The sequence below is a fragment of the Echinops telfairi genome, unplaced genomic scaffold, assembly GCF_000313985.2.
Source record: "Echinops telfairi isolate 266 unplaced genomic scaffold, ASM31398v2 ScPeMD7_1713;HRSCAF=2227, whole genome shotgun sequence".
Classification (NCBI taxonomy): domain Eukaryota; kingdom Metazoa; phylum Chordata; class Mammalia; order Afrosoricida; family Tenrecidae; genus Echinops; species Echinops telfairi.
In genome coordinates this window covers 2,313,074-2,319,362 of record NW_022105611.1, presented here as the reverse complement: position 1 = coordinate 2,319,362, position 6,289 = coordinate 2,313,074, and positions in this window count along the sequence as shown.

The window sequence follows — 6,289 nt, the reverse complement described above, 5'->3', positions numbered from 1 at the left end:
GATTGTTCTGTTGACTCTGTTCTAGTTGATGGAGGTTTTGTGAGAGTGTATCCATCATAAGTTTCTATTCATTTTTCACTTATGCCCTTATTGCTATCAAGCTACCTCTGCTGACTGCTTTCGCTGTATCCCATAAGTTTTGATATGTTGTATTCTCATTCTCTTTAGCTTCTAGAAATTTTCTAATCTCTTCTAATCTGGGTCAGTACCCACTCATGTTTGCCCTTGTTTATCTGTTCATCCTTTTATTGATCTCCAACTTTATGGCATGGTGATCTGAGAAGGACGTCTGCATTATCTCTATGTGTTTGAATTTACTCGGGCTGGACTTGTGTCCCAACATGTGGTTTATTTTTGAAAATGAGCAATGCATGCTTGAGAAGAATGTGAATTTTTTTTTTGCATTTGTAGGGAAAGCTCTAAACATGTCTATCAAATCTGGGTGCCGTATTGTAGTGTTATAGACTCTTTACAGCTCTATAGTGTCTTTGCTGAGCTTCCTTCTCAATGATCTATCTTTCTCCGAAAGCAGTGTATTAAAGACACCTACTATAATTGTTGAATCTGTGATATCTTGTTTCATGTTTTGAATAGCTTGTTTGACAATTTTTGCTGGTCTCTCATTTGGCACATTTTTATTATGCTCACTGGTTCCTGGTAGAGTGATACTTTGAGCATTATATAGTGCCCCCTCCTTTACACTTTTTATGGTTTGAACCTTGAGATCAATTTAATCTGAGATTAGGATTGTGAATCCTGATTTTATTTTAGTTTCCATTTGCCTGGTGTATCTTCTGCCATCTTTTTATTCTTAGTTTTCTTGTCAGCGAGCTTAAGATGTGTGTTATGCAGCAACAGATCAATGAATTATGTTTTTCAAGCCAGTTTTCAAGCATTTTTATTTTAGTGTAGGAGTTAAGGCCGTTGACATTTAAGGTTATTATCATGATCTGTGGATTCATTGCTGTCATCTCGTGTCTTTTGTTTTGGGTGTTTTCCTATCACCCTTCTTATCACTGTGCCGTGCCTTTGTTGGTGGGTTCTTGATTCCCTTCTTTTCCCTCTGAGACCATGTTATCTTGGTGATTGTTATGGGCTCATTAGCTTCTGGTTGGAGTTGGGTTATAGGGTGTTCTGTTTGTGCTTGGTGGATCTTGGTCTTCAGGCCATAGTGAGTTGGCAAGGATCTTCCACAGGATTGGGTGTCTTGCAGCATATTCTTTAAGTTTTTCTGTGTCTTGGAAGACCTTCAAATATCCTTCTATCTTAATAGATAATTTGGCAGGGTAGAGGATTCTTGTGGATGTATTTTAGTCTTTCAGCTTTTGGAAGATTTTACTCTACTCTCCCCTCCTTTTCATGGTTTTAGTTGGTAGGTCTGAGCATATTCTTACCTGAGAGCCATTGTATATAACTGTCTTCCTTTCACTTGCTGCTCTTAGGATTTTCTCTTTTTCCTAGAATTTGGATAGTTTAACTATTATATGACTTGGTGAGCTCTTCCTGGGGTTTTTTCTAATTGGTGTCCTCTCTGCTTTCTGTATGAGTGACTGATTTTCATTCATTAAGGTGGGGAAGTTTTCTTCCAGAATTTCCCTTGTTAGTTTAGCTGTTGACTTCTTAACTCTGTCTTGTTCTGGTAGGACAATAATTCGTATGTTGTTCCAATTCATAGCATCTGTTATTGATCGCAGCTTACATCCGCCTCTTTTATTATCTTGTTTGACTGTCTTTCTCTTTGGCTGAGGTCTGCCTGAGTGTCTTTGAGATCACTGATATGGTTCTCAGCCTCCTCTAGTCTGTTCATCCGTGATCCGTGATCTTGTGTGCAGCTTCGGTTTCTTCATCAGTTAGCTCCTGTATTTCCCTTTGGTGCATGGACTTCATCCCCTCGAGAGTGGACTTCATCTTCTCTATCATTGCATCCTTAGCCTGTGTAGCTTCCCTCATCTTCTGTATTACTCCAAGTAGCCTTCTGAAAATTTCTTTTTGTGGCAGATCCATGTCAGTTTCTTCTATGAGCATTGTTAGCTCTGCTGTTGTGGTTTGTCTTTCTTGTTTTCTTGTTGGAAGTGATGCTGTATTTTGTTGTTTACGTGATGATTTCGAAGAGCTGGGAGCCATATTTCAGAAAGACTTAGAGACCCTGATTTCTTTCTCTGTGTTACTGGCAACGGTGTTTGCAAGTATTGCCTGTGGCCTACTACAGAGATGGGTCTGGGTGCTGTGCTGGCAGTGGTCAACAGCAATTAGAGGTTGCAAGCACTGGTGTGGTCAGTTGCAGGAAACTCAGTTTTACTGATGGATAGCTCCCTGTACAGTGATAGGGCTTTAGGGGGGTGTCAATGGGCGGGTGGTGGCCCCACTGGAGTCTAAGGTGGTGTGGCCAGCCTGAGCTGGGGAGCTCCCAGAACTGGGTTGCTGGTCCTCTGGATTCCAGAACTAGGCTAGATTTGGGGAAGGATGCCCTCTGGCCAGGGATGTACTCTCCACTGTTCCGCTTGCTACGTGGGTTGTGAGGGGTTGAGGCAGCAATGATCCACCAGCTGGAAAAGACCCTGGCTGTGCCTATATACCACTCTGGGGGGGTTGGGTGCTTACTGGTCGGGCCTGCAGTGACCCGGACCATGATTATCCACAGCCCTGGCAGGGCCTGCAAGAGCTGCTGTCTGAGAGAGGAGGGGCCTGCTAGAAGCTTCAGTGCAGGGGAAATGGTGGGTGGGAAGTGGGGCACCACTCAGCACAGACAGGGAGAGGTCAGGGCTGCGACATGCTGAGGCTCCCTGGAAGTGGTGGGAACTGTGCCCTGTTGACACGGCAGATGCAACTGCATGGGAGTGGAGGTGATCCAGGTACTGGTACTGGGTGCCCCCAGTCACAGGTCATCAAAATTGCTGCAGGTTAGGCCCTGGGCCCTTGGTGGCTGCTGGAAGGGATCAGAGCCTATAGCTAGATTTGCCACCCAATCTTGTGGAGAGAGGGGAACCATGGGAGAAGGGCACAGTGCCCTGGGTAGGAGCCATGAGTGGACAGTTGCTATGTGGTGGTCAGGTTTTGGCTTTGGGGAGAACAACACCACAGGAATCCAGTTCCTGGATGGCAACCAGGCCATAGGGGGGGAGCACTGGCAGGTGGCAAACGAGTCACACATAGGTTGCACAGTCGATGAGAAACCCCTGGTACATGGACCCAGTTCTCCAGGGCTTGGGACAAAGCAGATGTGGGGCAAGGCCACCTCCAAGATGGGGAGGACCCCTCAGGTCTTTGTATAGACCTTTCTACTCACCAGAACACTCTTACTTGACCTCCTGGACACAAGACTCACCAGAGCTCCCCGTATGGCTTGCTTACCTGGGAGTCATCTTCAAGGGCTCATCTAGATTCTAACTCTTTACTAGAGTAGAGAGTCTCATATTTCTCGTGTTTTTAGCAGATGCCAGCTTTGTTCTGCTTGCCTTATCATTAGCAGTCCAACACTAAACCAGCTATACTCCTAGTGCTTCTTTATGCCGCCAGGGAAATACATAATCTGAAATAAATTCTTAGAACACACTGGGTGAGCCCAATAAATATTAGAGACAACAGAGAAAACAGTCAGTAAACCTGGAGATAGATTACAATCTAGAAATAATGAATATGAAAATCAGTGAGACATCATTTTATAAAGAATGAACATTTCTTGAGGCACAAGGATAATATCAACATTTATGTTGTTAGAGTCTCAGGAAAGGATCAGAAAGAGATTTGTGCAGTAAATAAAAGAAGCAGAAATAACAGCTGATCCACTCAACTTTGGTAAATGATACATATTTGGAGATTTTTGAAGCTCATTAAATGTTGAACAATATGAACTCAAAGAAAATAATTTCAAGACCCATAATAATTTAACTACTGAGAAGAAATAGTAACAATAAGAGATATCAAAGTCAACCAGATAAATGCAATGAATTGCCTTACATGAATAATTATTCAAATATCTGAATTTAACATCACAAAGCATGGAAAACAGAACACAGTGAAATGTCATTGAAGCAGAAAAGGAAAAATGTAAATCTAGGATTTTATATTCAATATAAAGTCCCACCAGGAATGAAAGCAAAAAAAAAAAAATCTAAAGAAAGGAATGCTAAGAAATTTGATGCTATAAAAGGAAAATTTGAAATTTCAGAAATGAAAGCCATTGCTTCTTTATATCTCTTTAAAATATGAATGATAATCAAAAGAAAAGCATTGTATGATGGGGAGCTCAACTTATACATCACATAAAATTGGAAAGATAAATAGATGTATATGGTTGTAAAGCTTCTGTGTTTTCTTTGATATAATAAATATAAATTATTAGTAGGTGGTGAGAATATACAGATTTACTATAACTCTTGTTTTGCTGCTATTGTGTGTCTGCCAGTCGATTACAACTCATAGCAACTCTACTTATCAGAGTAAAATAGTCTCATAAGGTTTCCTAGACTGTATGCATCTTTATGAGAGCATTTTTGTTGCCCTAGAACACAGATTAAAGATTGAACCTCCAGCTTTTCAGTGAGTAGCTGAGAAATTTGCTAACATCTCACCAGACCCCTTACTCATTTGAATAACCTTGAGGAAAATAGGATCACGAGGTGTAGCCAATAATACAACAGATGTATGTGAAAGGAATACTTCAAATTAGTCATAATTCAAAATAATTTGGATAGAAAGAATAAGGGAACAAAAACATAGAAAGTTAACAGAAAGAAATAATAAAAGTCAATGAAAACACAACCATGTAAATAATTACATTAAATGTAAATGGTATAACTTACCAATTAAATGACTTAATACAAAATAAAGACCCAACTAAACACTCTCTATTAGACACTCAATTTAAATATCATGCTATAAAGACTAAATGGATATAAAAAAATATAACATAAAGTCTAATCTAAACAAAGCTGGAATATCTATTTTTGTATATAAAACTAGATTTTAGAAAATTAGTCAAAATACTTTTGACTAAACAAAAATACTTTCCAGAGGCAAGGAAAGACATTACCTAGTGATTTTTTTAAAGAAAATTTCAGCTAGAAAACCTTAAAATATACTAAATCACTCAACTTCAAAACATATGATGTAAAAACAAATGGAATTGAAAGGATAATGATATAAATATATTTACTCTATGGAAGTCACTGTTATGGGGATAAAAAGACTAATAACAGGTTAGGAGATACATTTCATAAATTACACATCTGTGCAATTACTAGTACTGACAATATATCAAGTAATTTTACATTGATTAAAATATTTGACCAGACACTTGCCAAAGAAATAACCAGATAGGAAATAATTGGAATATTCACCAAGATAATTATATTATAGGAAATGCAAATTAAAACAAAAAATTAAATAGCACTATACATATTCTAGAATAGCACAACAAAAAGAACCTGCAATGTTTCTCCACATGCTGGTGTGGAATATGAGGGATTAGAGCTCCCTGACATTGTTCGTAGAATGCAGCATTTTAGCCATTTCATCCAAAACTAAGCATGCATGTGCTGTAAGACCTAGTAATGTTAGTCTGGAATATTTACTTAAACTAATTGAAAATTTATGTTCAACAAAAACCTTAATAAAAGTTTATGGCCTCATTTTCCATTAACATTATGGCCAATTATTTTATTCCCCCAAGGTTTCAACTGCTAAATAGATAAACCAATTGTGGAAGAGTTGAATAGTAGTAAGAACCAGAAAGGAGCAACTACTGATATATGTCGAACTGTTGATGTTTCTTATCTGGCAAAAGAAATAAAACAGTTTGGTGGTCAAAAAGTCAGAGGAAAGATCGGTTGCTGATGGCCTGGGTAGAGGCAGGACTGAACTGCAAATAAACCACAGACAAGAAACTTAGGAGGTGATGACCCTGTTCTAGATCTGATTTTCATGGTTGGTTCATGATTCTATGCACTTTAAAAACAAGTTCAAATAAATCATACTGTATGTAAATTAATAATAATATTTAATAGTAGGAACAAAAGCTAATTGTTTTTCAAGCTAGATATATTCTATTTGTACCATAGTTATTCACGTGACCCTAAAGTTTATTTATCCGATCAAAGATATTTTACCTAAATAATGCATTTGTAGATTACATCCTAATACCAGGACTATCATAATGGTTATTGTCATTGTTGTTAGATGCCTATCTTGTACGACATCTTGTACAAGATACGTACAACAGAATGAAAAACTGCCCGGCCTTGTGCCATCCTCACAATCGTTGCTGTTTGAGCCCATTGTTACAGCCACC